Below are 22,564 nucleotides of genomic sequence, written 5' to 3' on the forward strand. Positions count from 1 at the left end.
CCCGAACTCGGGCCTGGCATCTGTGCTGTAGGGGCGCGATCGACAAAAGCCCGTCGCGATTCAGCCGCGCACACTACATTGTTGACGCCGTAATGCGGCTGGCGCTGTATAAGCTGGTTGCTACCGCTGCCACGAAAATTGTTTTGGTAGGCTTGATTTTGCCTAGCATCCTCATTAATTAAATCGATAGAATCTAATACAGATAGGAAATATTCGAGATTGCTCTCTGGTACTTGTACTAATTTTTCTCTGATACTGATCGGTAATTTTGCCTTCAGGATGCGCAGTACGTCTGTGTGTGTGACGGGCTCGTCCCAGAATCGCGTTTTGTTTAAGTATTTTTCAAAATACTTCCGGAGTGATCCAAATTTTGGATTGTATGGCTCAGGGTTAAACAGAGCTTTTCTCAATCTCTCTTGTACACCATGGGACCAATACTTAGATAAAAATGCAGCTTCAAATTGTTCTAATGTCTGACAATTTTCCGACATTTCCATTGCCCATAGGGCACCATCCCCTTGAATATATCCAGTTACATACTGTATTTTTTGCTTTTCAGACCAGGTCTTAGGCAACACATTCTTAAATGACTTTATAAAAATTAACGGGTGGACGGATTTTTTTTCTGGGATAAACACTTGAAACTGCCTGTGTTTTATAAGGCTTTCCTCTAACAGAACAGCCGACAAAGTTGGTTCGGTTGTCTGGTGTCTCTCTCGTTCGTCGCGGTAATGTTGATTACCGTAACGACCTTGGTTTGGTGAAAACATGGGTACATCGGGATAAAGATAACTGTTTGCTGTGTCGTCACTCTTACCTGTGCGTCTGTCATCAAATTCCTCTTCTGAATGTTGTTCTCTTTCGTTCTGTGTAGGGTGTTTACTCTTTAGTTGCTCGTCTACATGTTTTTTCCAGTCAGGTAAGTCCTGTATCAGAGTCTTTTGTAACTGAGCTAGGTCAGTTGGAAGTTTAGTTACAGACGTGTTTTGGGTAGTGTACACCTGTTCTACAGTGTTAGTTATTGCTTTTTTCAGTTCTGTTTCTAATGTATGGTTGATATGTTTGTCTTTTTCCTCTAAAAATTCGCCAAACTGCTGTTTTTGTTGTTTCGTTATGTCATCAACTTGGTCTACAGCCTCCTGCATTTTGACACTAAGCTCGGTCTGTTGAAAACTCATAGCTTCAAAATTTTCGGTTAAGGTACGGATCTGTTCTGGCATATCCTTAACTGTGGACTTTAAGTTATCAATGTCTTGGCTCATGTAATTTAAATCTTCGCGTACTACCTCTATCACTTGATCTGCTACCTCTCTTTTTAACTGGGTCAGTTGAGTCGTCAGATTATTTTGCATGTTGGTCAGGTTCTTCACGTCATTGTCTATTTTGTCCATTTGTGTCGTTACACTGGCTATCTGGGTAGTGACAGCGTTTATCTGCGCTGTGACATTGTCTGTGTGAGCTTGCATTTGTGCTGCAACATTTTCTACTCGTGTGTTAACAGTATCTATCTGAGCTGCAACATTTTCTGTGTGAGCTTGCATCTGTGCTGCAACATTTTCTACTCGTGTGTTAACAGTACCTATCTGAGCTGCAACATTTTCTGTGTGAGTTTGCAATTGTGACGCAACATTTTCTACAACTTGAGCTGCAAACTGCGACATTAAATTTGTCTGCATTTCTCTAAACATGCGTATAAGGTCTGTTTCTACTGGGTCTTGTGTATTGTCAGTATTCGTATTTGTTTCAGTAGTCGACATATTGTCGCCCGTCGCCTGCGACTGAGCACTGCCGGTCGCTGCGACTGTGTTTTCGGTATTCGCAGTACTTTCGGCCTCAAAGTTTTGTAAGGGTTGGACTATTGATTCCTCATCTGACGAACTATCCATGATTTTGTCTGAGATCTGAGTTTCACCATGCCGATTCACAACACAAAACAGCGTGCAGCCGAACTTCACTATCACTACAGCTCGTACTACACGTAAATAAATCACAGATGGCTTTGCACTCGTCCGTGAAAATTCACGTAGTACAATATGTCTCTGGCAAAACAGAAGACTGATAAATGACTCTTACTTTTTTCGCGCTCAATCAATAAAATTGTCCGCCATCTTGTGATGCATTTACAAATAATAGAAAATGAACTAATGCAATTTTTACGTAAACTAAAAGGAAATGGAAAAGAATTTGGAAAAAGGAATGTTCTACGCAGTGGGTGTCGAAAAATGAAAAAAAAACTGTCCCACATTTACTTTCAACTAAAGCGGATTAGTGCTGTTGTTCTTACCTTACGTGTGTTTTCTCACGGTTTTGTAGTGAGAAGAATTAACATTAAATGGTCCAAAACTTTTTTTCGAAAATTAGTAATTTCCATGTGGTTTTTCGTTTCTGGTACGTAGCTCGCATGACATGCAACAGAAACAATATGTTGTAGTGGCAATAGTGGATGGCAAGAAAAAATGCTTAAATATTTCAACTAACAGTTCTACTGATTTTTCTGAAATTATGGTCATGGCACTCGGTCGCCATTGTAACGTTCCCTCTTTCTGTTTAATTAGGTTTGATTTGTTTGATTGTTATTCTTTATTTCTATTATTCGGAATCTTTTTTTTATTAAATTGAGCCTGAAACTTACGTAATAAATACTTCGCGTGAAGTACGATTTGCAGCATAAACAAAAATTAATTTCGGAAATGTAATCCACTGAATATTAAAAGTAAAGCTTTTGAACAACGCGCCTGACTGACTAGATACATTCAGAGGGTACGAACATTCGCGTGCGAGTGGTTGCGGTCTGATGAGAAATTTTCAATGTGAAATAATTTCGTCGTAACACACTCGGAGATTGCTAACGTACATTCAGAGTAGAGGCACGTACGTTCTATCATTCCCCGTGCCTTGGGAAAAAGAATGGCAATTATTTAAATCTAAGAGTATTTCTTTTGCATCGGACTAGTATTTTTATAAGAAAAAGAATATTGCAGGTTCTGAATGTCTCGGCAAAACGAATCGGAAGTAATTTGAGCGACCACGAAAGGAAAGTAAAGAGCACAATCACGCACCTCTATTGTTGAGCAGCGCCGTTTTGAAGATCTTCGGTTCCATCTAAAACTCGCCTTCTCTGCTTAACATAAATACTCCATAGGCATGGGAATAAGGCTTGTTGTGCGATGAAAATAATATAAAACACATCTTGCGTCTTTTAACTCTTTCATTTACCACACACTCACACACTAGTAATTAGACAGTACGACATCCCACCAGCCCATCAGAACAAAAAGTAGTCGTTCATACCTCTCAAACATAAAAAGTTTACCAGATATTCTCTGGTGTGTCACTGGAACAAATTTTCAGCACCTCTGCGGTTAAATCACAATATTTTCAGTTTATTTACAAGGATAAGGTGGGACGAGGCAGTCTGAATTACATTTTATAGATGTATTTCTCACATGTTTCAGAGCCTCTCGCGGTCGTCGTCGCCGCCGTCGCCGCCGCCTCTTCTGCAGAAGTAGCAAATGGCCATCGTAGCAAATGCGGCGAGGGACGCCCAGCCTTCGATTCCGAATGCACAAAGTGTGTGGTCTTGTTTCCCAGTCTATATTTGGTCGGTCTCGTAAGAGGTTGAATGTAACGAATGGGTGGGAAAGAGCAAGGGGCAGCGGCTGTGCAGAACGAAAACACAATCTCTCAGGGGGTGAGCGTTTCGAGATGAGTCGTATACAAGTTATAGTTGGTCGCCAGTGACTGTGTGGCCTAATGGATCAGGTGTCGGACTTCGGATCTGAAGATTACATGTTCGAATCCTGTCACGCTCGTGTTTTTCCAGTTCTGATAAAGAAACATACCGTTTTAATGTAGCAATTGAGCAGTACGAAACCGTCTGAATGTTGCTGTTGACCATTTTTTGCTTGGAGTTTCTCTTGAGCTTGAAACACACACAACAAGACCGGTGTTAACTAGCGAAATGGTCGGCAGGGTGCCGTCACCACGAGTTTTGACTGGCACTTGCACATCTAAAACAATGTCGGAAAGCAACTCGTTCGGCTTTTGAGTCACATCAAGTATGTGTGTTAATTTTGACGCCACTAGCTCTGCATGTTGTCATGCAATTCCTTTACCTCTCAGAAATGATTATGAAATAAAAGTGAAGTACGTGACGAGTGTGACGTTAGGAAAACATTAGGCAGCATGGAGAGATTCTGTATGAGACCACCCAACCCAAACGAGTACCGTGTGACGTGCTATTTGGCAGGTACTAACTGAGGCAGCCGGCTAGCTCAGTCGGTAGAGCGTGACACTCTTAATCCAAGGGTTGTGGGTTTGAGCCCCACGCTGGACGGAACGGAATTTTGTTCCGCTGCAGTTGTAAATTACCGTTTTTCTGATTAACGTGATGTAATGTAAATAGCAACTTTAAACTTTGCCTACGTCTCTATCAGTCGCAAGGAAACTGTATTTGAAGGTGAATGTGATTTTGTAGACATGTGTGAAAGACATGTTCTGAAATGCAAGTGTTGTTGTTTGGAGAGCACATCGGTTACGTGTCAGATGTGTAGCCAAGTAGTAATGGGTCGTCATAGCTGCAAATATTAGAAGCTAATATGAAGTGTTGTCAGCTGAAGTCTGATGATGCAGGCGACCGTAAGGCCGAAGTACGCAAGAGTGCCGCTTGGCCGCGCATCTTTAGCTCAGTGGTAGATTCACTGGTGTAATAAACCACGGGTCGCAAGTTCCATCCTCAGAGGAGGAAGACGAATTTTGGAAATCAGTTTCGCGTCGTGGCCGTATAGTAAACAGTATCTGTGATGACGAACAATTAGCGACAGGCGTTTTATTAAGAATTACTCTCAGGTGTGATTAAGGCGAATGGCGCAGATAAAGCATTTGCCAAAGCGGTACAGCATAAGGTGGGAAGAGGAAGTCTGAATTACATTTTATAGATGTATTTCTCACATATCTCAGAGCCTCTCGCTGTCGTCGTCGTCGTCGTCGTCGTCGTCGTCGCCTCCGCCGCCGCCTCTTCTGCAGAAGTAGCTAATAGCCATCGTAGCAAATGCGGCGACGGACGCCCTGCCTTCGATTCCGAATGCACAAAGTGTGTGGTCTTGTTTCCCAGTCTATATTTGGTCGGTCTCGTAAGAGGTTGAATGTAACGAATGGGTGGGAAAGAGCAAGGGGCAGCGGCTGTGCAGAACGAAAACACAATTCCTCAGGGGTGTGAGCGTTTCGAGATGAGTCGTATACAAGTTATAGTTGGTCGCCAGTGACCGTGTGGCCAAATGGATCAGTTGTTGGACTTCAGATCTGAAGATTACAGGTTCGAATCCTATCACGCTAGTGTTTTTCCAGTTCTGAAAAAGAATCATACCGTTTTAATGTAGCAATTGAGCAGTACGAAACCGTCTGAATGTTTCTGTTGACCGTTTTTTGCTTGGATTTTCTCTTGAGCTTGAAACACACACAACAAGACCGGTGTTAACTAGCGAAATGGTCGGCAGGGTGCCGTCACCACGAGTTTTGACTGGCACTTGCACATCTAAAACAACGTAGGAAAGCAACTCGTTCAGCTTTTGAGTCACATCAAGTATGTGTGTTAATTTTGACGCCAGTAGCTCTGCATGTTGTCATGCAATTCCTTTACCTCTCAGAAATGATTATGAAATAAAAGTGAAGTACGTGACGAGTGTGACGTTAGGAAAACATTAGGCAGCATGGAGAGATTCTGTATGGGACCACCCAACCCAAACAAGTACTGTGTGACGTGCTACCTGGCAGGTACTGACTGAGGCAGCCGGCTAGCTCAGTCGGTAGAGCGTGAGACTCTTAATCCAAAGGTTGTGGGTTTGAGCCCCACGCTGGGCGAACGGAATTTTGTTCCGCTGCAGTTGTAAATTACCGTTTTTCTGATTAACGTGATGTAATGTAAATAGCAACTTTAAACTTTGCCTACGTCTCTATCAGTCGCAAGGAAACTGTATTTGAAGGTGAATGTGATTTTGTAGACATGTGTGAAAGACATGTTCTGAAATGCAAGTGTTGTTGTTTGGAGAGCACATCGGTTACGTGTCGGATGTGTAGCCAAGTAGTAATGGGTCGCCATAGCTGCAAATATTAGAAGCTAATATGAAGTGTTGTCAGCTGAAGTCTGATGATGCAGGCGACCGTAAGGCCGAAGTAGCAAGAGTGCCGCTTGGTCGCGCCCCTTTAGATCGGTGGTAGGACTCTGGTGTAGTAAACCACGAGTCGCAAGTTCCATCCTCAGAGGAGGAAGACGAATTGGGGAAATCAGTTTCGCGTCGTGGCCGTATAGTAGACAGTATCTGTGATGACGAACAATTAGCGACAGGCGTTTTATTAAGAATTACTCTCAGGTGTGATTAAGGCGAATGGCGCAGATAAAGCATTTGCCAAAGCGGTACAGCATAAGATGGTAAGAGGAAGTCTGAATTACATTTTATAGATGTATTTCTCACATATCTCAGAGCCTTCGCGGTCGTCGTCGTCGTCGTCGTCGTCGTCGTCGCCTCCGCCGCCGCTTCTGCAGAAGTAGCTAATGGCCATCGTAGCAAATGCGGCGACGGACGCCCTGCCTTCGATTCCGAATGCACAAAGTGTGTGGTCTTGTTTTCCAGTCTATATTTGGTCGGACTCGTAAGAGGTTGAATGTAACGAATGGGTGGGAAAGAGCAAGGGGCAGCGGCTGTGCAGAACGAAAACACAATTCCTCAGGGGTGTGAGTGTTTCGAGATGAGTCGTATACAAGTTATAGTTGGTCGCCAGTGACCGTGTGGCCAAATGGATCACGTGTCGGACTTCGGATCTGAAGATTACAGGTTCGAATGCTGTCACACTCGTGTTTTTCCAGTTCTGAAAAAGAAACATACCGTTTTAATGTAGCAATTGAGCAGTACGAAACCGTCTGAATGTTGCTGTTGACTATTTTTTGCTTGGAGTTTCTCTTGAGCTTAAAACACACACAACAAGACCGGTGTTAACTAGCGAAATGGTCGGCAGGGTGCCGTCACCACGAGTTTTGACTGGCACATCTAAAACAACGTCGGAAAGCAACTCGTTCGGCTTTTGAGTCACATCAAGTATGTGTGTTAATTTTGACGCCAGTAGCTCTGCATGTTGACATGCAATTCCTTACCTCTCAGAAATGATTATGAAATAAAAGTGAAGTACGTGACGAGTGTGACGTTAGGAAAACATTAGGCAGCATGGAGAGATTCTGTATGGGACCACCCAACCCAAACGAGTACTGTGTGACGTGCTACCTGGCAGGTACTAACTGAGGCAGCCGGCTAGCTAAGTCGGTAGAGCGTGAGTCACTTAAACCAAGGGTTGTGGGTTCGAGCCCCACGCTGGACGGAACGGAATTTTGTTCCGCTGCAGATGCAAATTACCGTTTTTCTGATTAACGTGATGTAATGTAAATAGCAACTTTAAACTTTGCCTACGTCTCTATCAGTCGCAAGGAGACTGTATTTGAAGGTGAAGGTGATTTTGTAGACATGTGTGAAAGACATGTTCTGAAATGCAAGTGTTGTTGTTAGGAGAGCACATCGGTTACGTGTCAGATGTGTAGCCAAGCAGTAATGGGTCGCCATAGCTGCAAATATTAGAAGCTAATATGAAGTGTTGTCAGCTGAAGTCTGATGATGCAGGCGACCGTAAGGCCAAAGTACGCAAGACTACCGCTAGGCCGCGCCTCTTTAGCTCAGTGGTAGAGCACTGGTGTAGTAAACCAGGGGTCGTAAGTTCCATCCTCAGAGGAGGAAGACGAATTGGGGAAATCAGTTTCGCGTCGTGGCCGTATAGTAGACAGTATCTGTGATGACGAACAATTAGCGACAGGCGTTTTATTAAGAATTACTCTCAGATGTGATTAAGGCGAATGGCGCAGATAAAGCATTTGCCAAAGCGGTACAGCATAAGGTGGGACGAGGAAGTCTGAATTACATTTTATAGATGTATTTCTCACATATCTCAGAGACTCTCGCGGTCGTCGTCGTCGTCGTCGTCGTCGTCGTCGTCGCCGCCGCTTCTGCAGATGTAACCAACGGCATCGTAGCAAATGCGGCGAGGGACGCCCTGCCTTCGATTCCGAATGCACAAAGTGTGTGGTCTTGTTTTCCAGTCTATATTTGGTCGGTCTCGTAAGAGGTTGAATGTAACGAATGGGTGGGAAAGAGCAAAGGGCAGCGGCTGTGCAGAACGAAAACACAATTCCTCAGGGGTGTGAGCGTTTCGAGATGAGTCTTATACAAGTTATTGTTGGTCGCCAGTGACCGTGAGGCCTAATGGATCAGGCGTCGGACTTCGGATCTGAATATTACAGGTTCGAATCCTGTCACGCTCGTGTTAATCTAGTTCTGAAAAAGAAACATAACGTTTTAATGTAGCAATTGAGCAGTACGAAACCGTCTGAATGTTGCTGTTGACCATTTTTTGCTTGGAGTTGCTCTTGAGCTTGAGACCCACACAACAAGACCGGTGTTAACTAGCGAAATGGTCGGCAGGGTGCGGTCACCGCGAGTTTTGACTGGCACTTGCACATCTAAAACAACGTCGGAAAGTAACTCGTTCGGCTTTTGAGTCACATCAAGTATGTGTGTTAATTTTGACGCCACTAGCTCTGCATGTTGTCATGCAATTCCTTTACCTCTCAGAAATGATTATGAAATAAAAGTGAAGTACGTGACGAGTGTGACGTTAGGAAAACATTAGGCAGCATGGAGAGATTCTGTATGGGACCACCCAACCAAAACGTGTACTGTGTGACGTGCTACCTTTCAGGTATTAACTGAGGCAGTCGGCTAGCTCAGTCGGTAGAGTGTGAGACTCTGAATCCAAGGGTTGTGGGTTCGAGCCCCATGCTGATCGGAACGGAATTTTGTTCCGCTGCAGATGTAAATTACCGTTTTTCTGATTAACGTGATGTAATGTAAATAGCAACAATAAACCTTGCCTACGTCTCTATCAGTCGCAAGGAAACTGTATTTGAATGTGAAGGTGATTTTGTAGACATGTGTGAAAGACATGTTCTGAAATGCAAGTGTTGTTGTTTGGAGAGCACATCGGTTACGTGTCAGATGTGTAGCCAAGCAGTAATGGGTCGCCATAGCTACAAATATTAGAAGCTAATATGAAGTGTTGTCAGCTGAAGTCTGATGATGCAGGCGACCGGAAGGCCGAAGTACGCAAGAGTACCGCTTGGCCGCACACCTTTAGCTCGGTGGTAGAGCACTGGTGTAGTAAACCTGGGGTCGTAAGTTCCATCCTCAGAGGAGGAAGACGAATTTTGGTAATCAGTTTCGCGTCGTGGGCGTATAGCAAACACTATCTGTGATGACGAACAATTAGCGACAGGCGTTTTATTAAGAATTCCTCTCAGGTGTGCTTAAGGCGAATGGCGCAGATAAAGCATTTGCCAAAGCGGTACAGCATAAGGTGGGACGAGGCAGTCTGAATTACATTTTCGTCGCCGCCGCCGCCGCCGCTGCTGCAGAAGTAGCAAATGGCCATCGTAGCAAATGCGGCGAGGGATGCCCTGCCTTCGATTCCGAATGCACAAAGCGTGCGGTCTTGTTTCCCAGTCTATATTTGGTCGGTCTCGTAAGAGGTTGAATGTAACGAATGGGCGGGAAAGAGCAAGGGGCAGCGGCTGTGCAGAACGAAAACACAATTCCTCAGGGTGTGAGCGTTTCGAGATGAGTCGTAAACAAGTTGTAATTGGTCGCCAGTAACCGTTTGGCCTAATGGATCAGGCGTCGGACTTCGGATCTGAAGATTACAGGTTTGAATCCTGTCACGCTCGTGTTTTTCCAGTTCTGAAAAAGAAACATACCGTTTTAATGTAGCAATTGAGCAGTACGAAACCGTCTGAATGTTGCTGTTGACCATTTTTTGCTTGGAGTTGCTCTTGAGCTTGAAACACACACAACAAGACCGGTGTTAACTAGCGAAATGGTCTTCAGGGTGCCGTCACCACGAGTTTTGACTGGCACTTGCACATCTAAAACAACGTCGGAAAGTAACTCGTTCGGCTTTTGAGTCACATGAAGTATGTGTGTTAATTTTGACGCCACTAGCTCTGCATGTTGTCATGCAATTCCTTTACCTCTCAGAAATGATTATGAAATAAAAGTGAAGTACGTGACGAGTGTGACGTTAGGAAAACATTAGGCAGCATGGAGAGATTCTGTATGGGACCACCCAACCCGAACGAGTACTGTGTGACATGCTACCCGGCAGGTATTAACTGAGGCAGCCGGCTAGCTCAGTCAGTCTGCCTGCAGCGGCCGTGGCGTGCGGTTGTCTGTGCTCAGCGCTGTGGCTGGCTTGTTTTCTTCTGCGGGGTAAGTCGCTCGCTAGCAGCGGTTATTCTTGCGTGTGAGGAATGATGTTGATGAATCAGTGATGACACAAGCTATGAGGATAGATGCTTTGAAGTTAACTTTCGATAATTCATTTGCTCGACCAACCTCTTTCGAAATCGAGGATTTCATCGAAGACGTGATGAAAATTGGAATCGATCAGATTGTTGGTATACATTTGTCGATTTTGTCTAGCATAGTTTATATCAAGATGAGAGATGCCGATTTTTGTGACAAAATAGTTGACTCCTTCAGTTCCGGTTTGAAGTTTAAGCATAGTGATGGCAATGTGGGTGTAGTTACTATTTCCCACGCAGGGCTTGGACTTTGAACAATTCTCATTTTTTAACTACCCTTTGAGGTACCAGCCGATCAGATAAATGTTGCGATATCGCCATATGGCAAAGTTTTGAGTAACTTTCCTGAACGTTGGTCTCCGGCTCATAAATATCCGGTGTTGAATGGCGTCAGGCAGCTTAAAGTAGACTTGCAACGACACATTCCGTCGTACGTCACGGTTTGTGGGTACCGTGCAGTCGTAATGTATGATGGCCAACCTAGGACATGTGCTAGATGTAACTCGACGGGACATGTGCGTGCGGAATGTTTACAGCGTCGTGTAGTTCAACTTCCAACCGGACAGAGTGTTCGCCCTCCCGCAATGTCAACATTACCGGCATCGTACGAGTCGGTTGCTAGCGGTGAGCCGGCAATACAACCGATTCGTGATCCACCTGCCGGACCCAGTCTCGCAGTTAATGTAGCATCACCGGACACTCCAGTCACGTCCGGGATGGCTGTTTCTGAAACCCATGACACTAACAGGACCAGTGATATGGTGGTAGAACAACCCATACAGGGTGCTGAGTTAACGGAGGTGTCCCTGGCTCCTGCTACCATGTCCGAACAAGTGACTGAAACGATGCCGAACTCTGACGCAGTAATACGCAGTAATAGATCTCCGAAGAAAAATAAAAAACGGAAGATGGCTCATCAAGGTGCGGAAGATACAGCACCGAGCTTGCGGAGAAAGGCAAAATTAATCGGCCAGAATTTAAAAGAAGGACCAGCTGACGCTGTCGCCTCGACTTCGCGCTCACGTAACACACCACGATCTGACAACACCCTGTCGGAGCCGCCCGCGACGTCCGACAGCAGACAAGATGAGATGCCGATTCAGAACACTGAGCCACCGGATACGAAACCACCAGTTCCTGAACCAGTAGGCACCCTTTCCTCTCCTAATTGGGCAGACGAGTGTGAAACGAATGAAGATGATGTAGAGATGCAGGAGGATTCAACACCCGCGACTGGATCCTTGCCCCCTCTCTCAGCAGTTGATGGAAGCAAAGTCCACGTGGCCATGGCTACTCAAACGACCGAAACTGTCAGCGCCTCCAATTGACAGCTAGCTGACGTATCCTAACGTCTACTCCTTTCGTACGGAACATCAATGACCACCTTGCAGGCCTACAAGATCCTGACTCTCAATATCAATAAGATACGTAGCGATTTGAATCTGAAAAACTTACAAGACTTGTTATACGCAGCTGACATAGATATAGCAATGCTTCAGGAAGTGAGTGATATCGAGTTAGACCACATAGCCGGGTATAACGCGTTCATAAACCCTGACAACGGTTTCGAACTTGGAACAGCATTACTCTTAAAAGAAGGGATCATTGCCAATTGTGAGGCAAAACTTGTGACCGGCAGAGGGATAGCAGTAACTGTCTATAACATCAGACTGATTAATATTTACGCACCTTCTGGGTCCAGTAATAGGCAACGCCGTGCAGAATTTTTCCACCACGAGATCCTTCCCCTCTTCGGGACCAACTACACTGATGTCATTTTTGGCGGAGATTTCATTTGTGTGCTTAGTCAAATAGATCAAACTCCGCACTTTAATCGGTGTGTTGAATTAGAACAGATCATTCAAGAACTCCGCTTAACTGACACCTGGACGTCCACGCACGGAATGGCAGTGGGTTTTACACATTTTACCAGTCATTCGGCAAGTAGGTTAGATAGAATTTACATATCCTGTAATTTAAAGCAACACCTGCTACAGACCGAAATATGGCCTACTGTATTTTCCGACCATGCTGCCTATATCTGTACCGTCAACATGAAACAACAGGAAACCTACCGGAGTCGAGGGTTATGGAAGTTCAACATTGCACATTTGCAAGATCCTGAATGTCGAGAAGCCTTCCTGTCCACCTGGACGGTATGTGAACGTAAATTCAATTCCTACAACTCCTCGATCGAGTGGTAGCTCCAATGCGCCAAACCTCAAATTAGGAAATCTTTAATGATTTACTCCCGTCAGAAAAATCAGTGGCACAAACGGACGATGGAATTTTATTTTCAGTGTCTTCGGGAGTTACATAAATTTGACGCGACCGAAATCGGCAATTTTGCACAGATCAAAAGAATTCAGGCAAAAATTTTAACGCTGCAACGGAAACAGTTGGAAGGTTTTCAAGTTCGGGCGCGAGTTCCTACGACGGTGCAAGAAGAAGAGGCTGCCATGTATCACATGTTACGTGAAAGTCGACGAGGCCGTCGGAAAATCCTTACACAGATCCGAACCAGCACCGGTGCCATAGTTACTAAACAAAGTGCAATCTTGAGTGCGATTGAAGAGTACTATCGAGACCTGATGTCCAATAAAATAACAGATGATACCGTGTTTGCGGATTTTACGACAAATTTATCACGGAGACTCGGCCCCACAGAGGCAAATCAGCTTATTACAGAGGTGACAGAAGATGAATTAACAGACATTATCCTACGGAGTCCGAAAAATAAATTTCCAGGTTCGGACGGCCTACCTGCAGAAGTATATCAAAACTTCTGGCCGCAGATGAATTCGAAACTACTTGCAGTATGTAACGAACTCATGAACCCATGTAACGTTATTCCGCAGGAATTTCGACAGGGAATTGTTGTTTTACTGCCCAAGACCCCGTGCAGTGACAACCCAACAAACTTAAGACCTCTCACGTTGTTAAACAGTGATTATAAACTATTCGCCCGTGTCCTCAGCCAACGGCTCAAAAATGTCATGTCCACAATCACAGGACAGTATCAAACGAGTGTTGGTAGAAATAGATCTATTTACCACACGCTCACGGATTACAGAGATGTGATAGCCGTAGCGGAGGCCTGCAAATTAAAATGCGCCCTCTTAATGATAGACTTTGAAAAAGCATTCGACAGAGTGAGCCACCGATTCCTTTTCCACGTCATGCGAGAATTGGGATTTCCGCACCAGTTCACGCAAGTAATCGACAATATGATCCGTAATAGTACTTCGCGACTCCAAATTAATGGTCGCCTCAGTGGTGCGATTGATATCGCGTGTTCGGTGAGGCAAGGCTGTCCGATGTCGATGGCTCTCTTTGCCATCGCCATAGAACCTCTGCTTGCTACGCTAACTGAACGTTTGCAGGGATTGGAAATCAATAGACAGAAGATTGTGTGCCATGCGCACGCAGATGATGTCGGCTTTCTTGTCGTGAACGCGCAAGAAGTGAGGTCCTCACTTGAAATACTTCAACGATATGCGGCGGCATCAGGGGCGAAGGTGAACTGGCAAAAATCTGGAATCATGAATGTCGGACGGGGAATACATTTCCCCAACCATGCCCGATTACGGGAATTTACCAGTATAAAGTGCTTCGGACTTGAGTTTCGCCGGAAGATACAGAATACCATTGCTGTAAATTATAGAGATTTACTTCACAAGGTAAGGGCATGTGTACAACAGCATAGTATGAGGCAACTGAATGCTCTCCAAAAAGTTGAACTGGTCAACACCTATATCGTCTCGAAGATCAACTATGTAGCCAAAATGTTGCCTCTTCCCAGTGGCATTGCGAATAGAATGCTGTCCGCTCTTGACCATTTCGTGACCAGAGGCAATATCTTCAAAGTTAAATTTGTTACGTTGACGCTCCCTACTCGGAAGGGCGGATTAAACCTCACTGATGTTTATAAGAAGGCACAGGCGCTCTATCTAAGCAGTATGTATAAGGTGTGGACAAAATCTCCACATTGTCTCACTGCTCACCTGCTCAACGAAATATCACCGGCGGACCTCAACCCCCCGATTGATGTACATCATATTCCACACGACCTTTACCATTTAAAATACTTCCTTTTGGAATACAGTTATGCTCGACAAAGAATTCCGGAGAAGGAAATAACGGTGGTGAAGCAATTGTATAAGACTTTGATCGAGTCCACATCCCGGAATAACATCAAAGAGAAATATCCAGCTCACAATTGGCGGGTCATTTGGGATAATATTCATTCACGACATTTACCGTCTCACGTGCGAGCGTCTTGGTATCTAACGGTGAACCGTAAAATAGCAACGAATGCCAGGCTCCATTCCATTAATCTGGCCGATTCACCCTTATGCAACATATGCCGGGTACAAGATAGCGAGGAACACAGATTTGTCTGCGAAACAGTGCGAGATGTTTGGACGGTCATAAGACAGTTGTTGGCAAGCATCACTAGAACATGCCCTGCCACCATAACGCCAGCCGACTTCCTCACTCCGGAGGTGGTGCCTTACCCGCAGACCAAACGAAATTCAGTAAACTGGCTTAAAGGCCACACAGTTTACTATCTTTTCAATCTGAACGAAACGAGTAAAGAAGACTTTCTTCTGTATTTAATGATACAGCACCACCGACTGCAGAAGACTAACAGCTATTAAGCTAATTTTGCAAACTTTTTAAGCCACACAATCATTTCACAGCCAATATAGGATGGAGTGCTTACAGCCATTTTTCGACATGGTGGATTCCACTCTCCTATCGGCCGCCCAGAGTGAAGACAAAAGACGTTAGTGCGGGGACGACTTTACGAGTGTGTCATCTTGATAATTCGTCGGATTCAGAAAATAACAGCTCGTTTCATGTAGCGCGTTACGTCTCATTGAAGGATGCCTTTCGCGAAACTGCATTTCCTAGTTTTTTTTTTAATTATAACAGAAGATACGATAGAGAGAACAACGGTAGAAGAATTTTAATTTATTTTGTTCATCAATTATTAACATTGATTGAGGAGCGAGATGCAATCATGCTGTGCAAAATGCACGGATTTCCCTATTCTCCTGCATAAATATGAAATGGACATAATTAATTTACACTGCGTTTGGAAGCACCATTTCGTCTTCCGATTATTTTCTGTTTTTCTGTTACCGGCGGCGGAGTCAAGCCGCAGTTTTTTCTTTATTTCGCAGAAGAGGTAGGGTGACATGGTGACAGTTACGGTGGGAGACATTGTGGCCAGGCCACGGATTGCACGACCCCTGCCCACTTTGCCTCTCCCTGGTTGTTTACCGCATTTTACAAAACAGAAGAAGAAAAATGGATCAGAAAAAACATAAAAAAAAGTGGCTAGGATACTTGGCTCTCACCCAGGAGGCCCGGGTTTGATTACCGGTACCGGAAAAAAAACTAAAAGAAAGAAAAAAGGGGTAGAGCACTGGTGCAGTAAACCAGGGGTCGTAAGTTCCATCCTCAGAGGAGGAAGACGAATTTTGGAGATCAGTTTCGCTTCGTGGCCGTATAGCAAACACTATCTGTGATGACGAACAAACAGCGACAGGCGTTTTATTAAGAATTACTCTCAGATGTGATTAAGGCGAATGGCGCAGATAAAGCATTTGCCAAAGCGGTACAGCCTAAGGTGGGACGAGGAATCTGAATTACATTTTATAGATGTATTTCTCACATATCTCAGAGCCTCTCGCGGTCGTCGTCGTCGTCGTCGTCGTCGCCGCCGCCGCCGCCGCCGCCGCTTCTGCAGTAGTAGCAAATGGCCATCGTAGCAAATGCGGCGAGGGACGCCCTGCCTTCGATTCCGAATGCACAAAGTGTGTGGTCTTGTTTCCCAGTCTATATTTGGTCGGTCTCGTAAGAGGTTGAATGTAACGAATGGGTGGGAAAGAGCAAGGGGCAGCGGCTGTGCAGAACGAAAACACAATTCCTCAGGGGTGTGAGTGTTTCGAGATGAGTCGTATACAAGTTATAGTTGGTCGCCAGTGACCGTGTGGCCTAATGGATCAGGCGTCGGACTTCGGATCTGAATATTACAGGTTCGAATCCTGTCACGCTCGTGTTTTTCCAGTTCTGAAAGAGAAACATACCGTTTTAATGTAGCAATTGAGCAGTACGAAACCGTCTGAATGTTGCTGTTGACCATTTTTTGCTTGGAGTTTCTCTTGAGCTTGAAACACACACAACAAGACCGGTGTTAACTAGCGAAATGGTCGGCAGGGTGCCGTCACCGCGAGTTTTGACTGGCACTTGCACATCTAAAACAACGTCGGAAAGTAACTCGTTCGGCTTTTGAGTCACATGAAGTATGTGTGTTAATTTTGACGCCACTAGCTCTGCATGCTGTCATGCAATTCCTTTACCTCTCAGAAATGATTATGAAATAAAAGTGAAGTACGTGACGAGTGTGACGTTAGGAAAACATTAGGCAGCATGGAGAGATTCTGTATGGGACCACCCAACCCAAACGAGTACTGTGTGACGTGCTACCCGGCAGGTATTAACCGTGGCAGCCGGCTAGCTCAGTCGGTAGAGCGTGAGACTCTTAATTCCATGGTTGTGTGTTCGAGCCCCACGCTGAGCGGATCGGGATTTTGTTCCGCTGTAGATGTAAATTACCGTTTTTCTGATTAAAGTGATGTAATGTAAAAAGCAACTTTAAACTTTGCCTACGTCTCTGTCAGTCGCGAGGAAACTGTATTAGAAGGTGAAGGTGATTTTGTAGACATGTGTGAAAGACATGTTCTGAAATGCTAGTGTTGTTGTTTGGAGAGCACATCGGTTACGTGTCAGATGTGTAGCCAAGCAGTAATGGGTCGCCATAGCTGCAAATATTAGCCGGTAATATGAAGTGTTGTCAGCTGAAGTCTGATGATGCAGACGACCATAAGGACGAAGTACCCAAGAGTACCGCTAGGCCGCGCCTCTTTAGCTCAGTGGTAGAGCGCTGGTCTGATAAACCAGGGGTCGTAAGTTCCACCCTCACAGGAGAAAGATGAATTTTCACAGTTCCGCTTCAGACGCCGTGCAGTGTGGACGTGCCTAGTCTTCCGCTCCGCCGTAGCGTTACGTATAGTGGGATACCGTTTGTTTACGTGTAGTGTTGTACCTTCTGTAAGTTTTTCTCCGTCGTTGTTTCGTTCGTTGTGTTACTTTCTGTGTGTATTTCAGTGTTTTTTGTGTAGCGGTTTAGACCGCGTAGTTTTTGAAAATGTCGTGTCAGATTATTCCTCGTCAGGCTACAGTTAGTTTTGCTTTCGACAAGTCCACCCGCCATGTGCAACCTAGTTCCCTTGAGATTCATGATTGGTTAGTAGATACCTTTGGCATTAATTCGGATCAGGTGCACACTGCATATTTTGATACCGAACTCTATGTTTTCTTTGTTAAATTTATGGACCCCCTTCAGGTTGATAAAATTATTTCCAAATTTGGTCATCAGGTTCTCTTTCGGCATCGGGATGATTCTGTCAGAACCGTACTGCTTTCAAATGCTTCCATTACGTACACCAGTGTTCGTGTTTACAACCTTCCGCAGGAGATGGATAATGTGTATCTTAAGGACGATTTAATCAAGTATGGTGATGTTAAGAGTATTCGCCTTGAACGCTGGTCCAGCCAACATCGTCTGCAGTGTTACAGTGGTATTCGTTCCGTCGAAAGGCACGTGAAGCAGAATATTCCCTCGCACCTGCAGATCGGTGGATATCGTGTCCATGTAACATATAGTGGTCAGGTTGGCACCTGTTTCTTGTGTAATGAGAGTGGCCACGTGCGTACCGACTGTCCGCGGAGGGTTTTTGTGTTAAAAAATTCTCTCGAACAGCGTCGCAAGTTAACGGTCGCTGACCTCGTTGCCGGTGGTTCTGCTCTTGGTGTCGAACAGTCCAGTGGTAGTAGCGCCCCGCCGCAGGTTTTGCACGCCCCTGACACAGAGTTTCCTCCTTTGCGTGCCAAATCTGATGTTGTTCCGTCTGTTCCTCAGGTGGGTGTGCCGCTTTTGAATAATAAACGGCGTCGCGCACAAGATGGAAATAGTACGGATGAGGATCTCCCCGAGATGCCCCAATCCGAGAGACCGACATCCTCCGAGCCACAGAGTAGTGTAGATGCTCCCTGTTCCCCTGAAGTAGCTGTTCCGGTAGCGGCTGCTGACGCCCCTCCGGCTTCCGACGCGGCTTCTCTCAAGTCGGCTCGTCGGTCGGGCCTGTGGGCGCCGCCTTCCGAACCGACTTCGTTGTCACAACAAGTTGAGCCGCAAGAACTTCCTGCTTCGCTGCCCCATACCTCTGCCAGCGGAGCTGCTCCGCTTCTTTCCAATTTAGCAGCTTCGGAGCTTCCTGCTCACGTTTCGCCTCCGTGTAGTCCATGTTTGCCGGAAGCTGGTATTGGTGTAGACCAGTCCGTTTCGTCGGATGTTTCCCCCGCGACCCCGGACCCCGACTGTGGACCGGCGCGGGTGGTGTCGGATACAGAACTTGACCCTCCTACGTCACCGGCGGCTGCCGCTTCCTTGCCCGTCAGCCGACGCAAGTTGCGCATTCAGCCGAACGTCAATGCTGTTCGTAAAAAACCGAAACGTAAGGGATCCGCGGAAGGGGGTACAGTCCCCCTCCCTCGGATGCCTCCGTCTCCCCTGCTATGGACTGTGATGTTGATGCGTCGGTGTAGGTGATTTCTTCCCTCGCTTTTCTCTCCATGGTTCAAGCATACACCTTTCTTACCTTAAATGTTAACCGTATTGAGTCCGACGTTCGCATTGCCTCTTTGCGGCAGTTTCTTTACGACTCCTGTGAGGACGTAGTATTTTTGCAGGAAGTATTGTTTTCTGATCTCTCTCTACCTGGATTTCAATCGGTTTTTAATGTCGCACCGGAGAATTCAACAGGAACTGCTCTTTTCTTTCGAGAAGGTATTCCTGTTACTGACATTGAATTCCTTGACTCTGGCCGTGGGATTGGTTGTCGTCTTTTTGATCTCTGCCTAGTTGTTTTGTATGCCCCCTCTGGTTCGGGTCGCACTGTGGCTCGATCGCGCTTTTATAAGGAAGAGCTTATTTATCTTTTGCGCAAGAGTCCTCGGAGTCTTCTGCTCGGAGGCGATTTTAATTGTGTTTTACGACCTGAAGACCAGTCCCCCAATTTTAATTATTGCCGAGATTTACATGACTTGGTTCGTACGATGCACCTGCGTGATGTTTGGGAACACAAATATCCAACCCTGGTGAAATTTACGTATTTTACCGCGTCCTCATGCAGTAGACTCGACAGATTCTACTTCTCTGATTTTTTATGTGATAACATTCTTTCTGTCGATGTTATTCCTACTAGTTTTTCTGACCATTGTGCTTTTACTGCAACTGTAAATCTTAGTCACCAACCAGCAAAACTTTATCGTTCCCAGTGGATGTTAAATGTTTCCCACCTTGCCGACAGTGCCATTGATGAAGTTGTAAGTGCCGTGTGGGAGCGATGTCTTCGCTCTGTCCCGCGTTACCCCTCCTTGCTCGTTTGGTGGACTGCGTTTGCCAAGCCCAAGATTCGTCAGTCTTGGATTTTTTACTGTGCCGCAAGGGCGCGTGATTTTAAGAACACGTATGAATTTTACTACTCTGTCCTGCGTGAACTGTATGACGCGGCGGGTCCTTCTCCTCTGCGGATCCATGATGTTCGTCGTATTAAAGCAAAGCTCTTGACCCTCAAACGACGACAGTTGGATGGTCTGCGAGTAAAGTCGAAACCTCACTCTCTTGTTGAAGGTGAACTGACTTCTTTGTACCACCTGCTGCGGCATCAGACTCGACGTCGTCGCACCTTCATCTCTTCTCTTATGGTGGATGATGGACGACAGCTTATTGCACAGGAGGATATGACTCGTGCTCTTCATCAGTATTACGCTAGTCTCTATTCTGCCGATGATTTTGGTGCGTCACTTTCTGATGATGTCCTTGAGGATCTTCCTGCGACGATCACGCCTGACGCGAAGGGGGACTTTCTCCGGGAGTTCCAGGTAGATGATGTTTTCGATTTTATTGCTCGCTCTCCGTCCGGTAAATCGCCGGGTCCAGACGGCCTGTCTAAAGAATTTATCTCCGTTTTTGGCCTCTTTTGGGTGGCACTTTTACGCAGATTTTAAATGAGATTGTCAGGGGGATGGCTGTGCCAGCCGATTTTAAAGTAGGGAAAATTGTTTTAATTCCGAAGTCCACTGGTCGTTTATCTGCTACCAATCTTCGTCCGCTCACATTGCTGAACTTTGATTACAAGACAGCTGCTAGAGCGCTCAATAGTCGATTGTCTTCTCTGCTTCGGGGTGTGATTGGTGCACATCAATGTTGTTTTCCTGGTAGATCTATTCTGACCCCAGTAGCCGAATATCGGGATGTTGTCTCGGTTGCGGCGGTTACAAACGTTCATTGTGCCTTTGCTTTCCTAGATTTTTACAAGGCCTTTGATCACGTCAGTCATGTGTTTTTAAATCGTGTTTTAGATACAATAGGTTTTAACGCTTCATCACGTGGTGTTCTTGGTAATTTGTATAGGGGAATAACTGCTCGGGTGTCAGTCAATGGGCAGCTGACGCCGCCCATTGCTATCCGCCGAGGGGTACCTCAGGGTAGTCCGCTCTCTATGTCTCTATTCATATTGTCCCTGGAACCGCTGCTTCGGACTCTTGCTTTCGAGCTTCAGGGTATGACCCTCTCTGGTGGGAAGCTCACTGTTAAGGCGTACGAGGACGATGTCGTTGTTCTCCTCCGTCAACGTGATGATATCACATTGTTGAAAGGGGCAGTTGATGCATACTGTTGTGTCTCTGGAGCGCGTCTCAATCATGGTAAATGTAAGTTCCTTGATATTCGAGGGTTTCGCGATGCTAATGTCCCTTGGGCCACTTTTGTCGATCGCCATACGTCATTGGGGATTAGCATTGATCGGTGTCCCATAAAAATGGCGGCTCTTATTTGGAAATCTGTCACCGAGAAGATACAGGGGGCTCTGATGGTCCATGAGCAGCGCTCTGCTACCATTTTGCAAAAAGAATTTTAGACACGTACGTGTTATGTAAAGCCTATTATGTTGCTCAGCTGTTCCCACTTCCCATTATGGTGGCGAAAAGGTTGCGCCAATTGTCTAGCAGGTTTATATGGAAGGGTCATCTATTCAAGTTGCGTTACGAGGTTATGACGAAACCGCGTATCTCCGGAGGCTTGGGCCTCACTGACATTACTCGCAAGGCATCTGCCTTGTACGTCCGCCGTACGACTCTCATTGTTACGCAAGAAGTGACTTCAATTACATCCAGACTTTTTACTGTTGTGCGTCCGAAGAGTCTTGCTCCACCTGTCGACGTCGGTCGCCTCAATTTTAAGTTGAAACACGTCCGGGAATTTTATATTGCGGTTAGTTACCTTTGTGACGTCTTCTTGCGATGACCGGTGCCAACGACCAAGAGCTTGATTGCCCGTTGGGAGGGGCTGGCCGGTCCCAATCCAATCGAACTGGCGTCTCCATCAGTGTCCTGGAGGAACATCTGGAAGAATGTTAGTCTGCCGATCCACTCAATGGCTGTGGCGTCCACGTGGTGTAGGGTAGTCAATGGTTTGGTCCCCACCAACGTACGACTGCACCGTATTGGTCTTTCTGACACGGATAACTGCACTCGGTGTGGTCTCCTGGACACACTTGAGCATCGATTCACCTGCAGTGGGCACCTTGCTAATTGGCTTTGGCTCAGGAAACAACTGGCTTTTGTCACTAGGACTGCCGAAACCGCTTATACCATTGACATCATCGTACGGCCCGATTCTTCCTTTTATCCGCGAACGAAGCTCAATACCGTTATGTGGTTGCTTGGACACTTCGTACATTTTGTCAATAGTTGTCATGAAGAGGATGAACACCTAACGTTTCGGCAGTACATCCTTACTGCTTACTGGAACCGATTGCGCTTGCCAGGACTCCGTAAAGATTTTGCAAATATGCTTAGCCTGACATTTGAAAGGGAGGGTGTTGGCTAAGGTCGCCTGTGTGAGCCGATTTCTTTTATACTGTAGCTGGTTTTGCCGCCTTTATGTAAAATTATTCTCTAACCCTGGACTGAAGT

The 22,564-nt window shown here is 45.8% G+C and overlaps 1 non-coding gene across 1 annotated transcript; it reads left to right on the forward strand.

Annotated features, from left to right (window-relative positions):
• Positions 1-16,973: 16,973 nt before the first annotated feature.
• Trnak-cuu (transfer RNA lysine (anticodon CUU)) lies at positions 16,974-17,045 on the forward strand. The gene has a single exon. It is a non-coding gene; the product is annotated as a tRNA-Lys (tRNA).
• The last annotated feature ends 5,519 nt before the right edge of the window (positions 17,046-22,564 follow it).

The sequence above is a fragment of the Schistocerca gregaria genome, chromosome 4, assembly GCF_023897955.1.
Source record: "Schistocerca gregaria isolate iqSchGreg1 chromosome 4, iqSchGreg1.2, whole genome shotgun sequence".
NCBI lineage: Eukaryota > Metazoa > Arthropoda > Insecta > Orthoptera > Acrididae > Schistocerca > Schistocerca gregaria.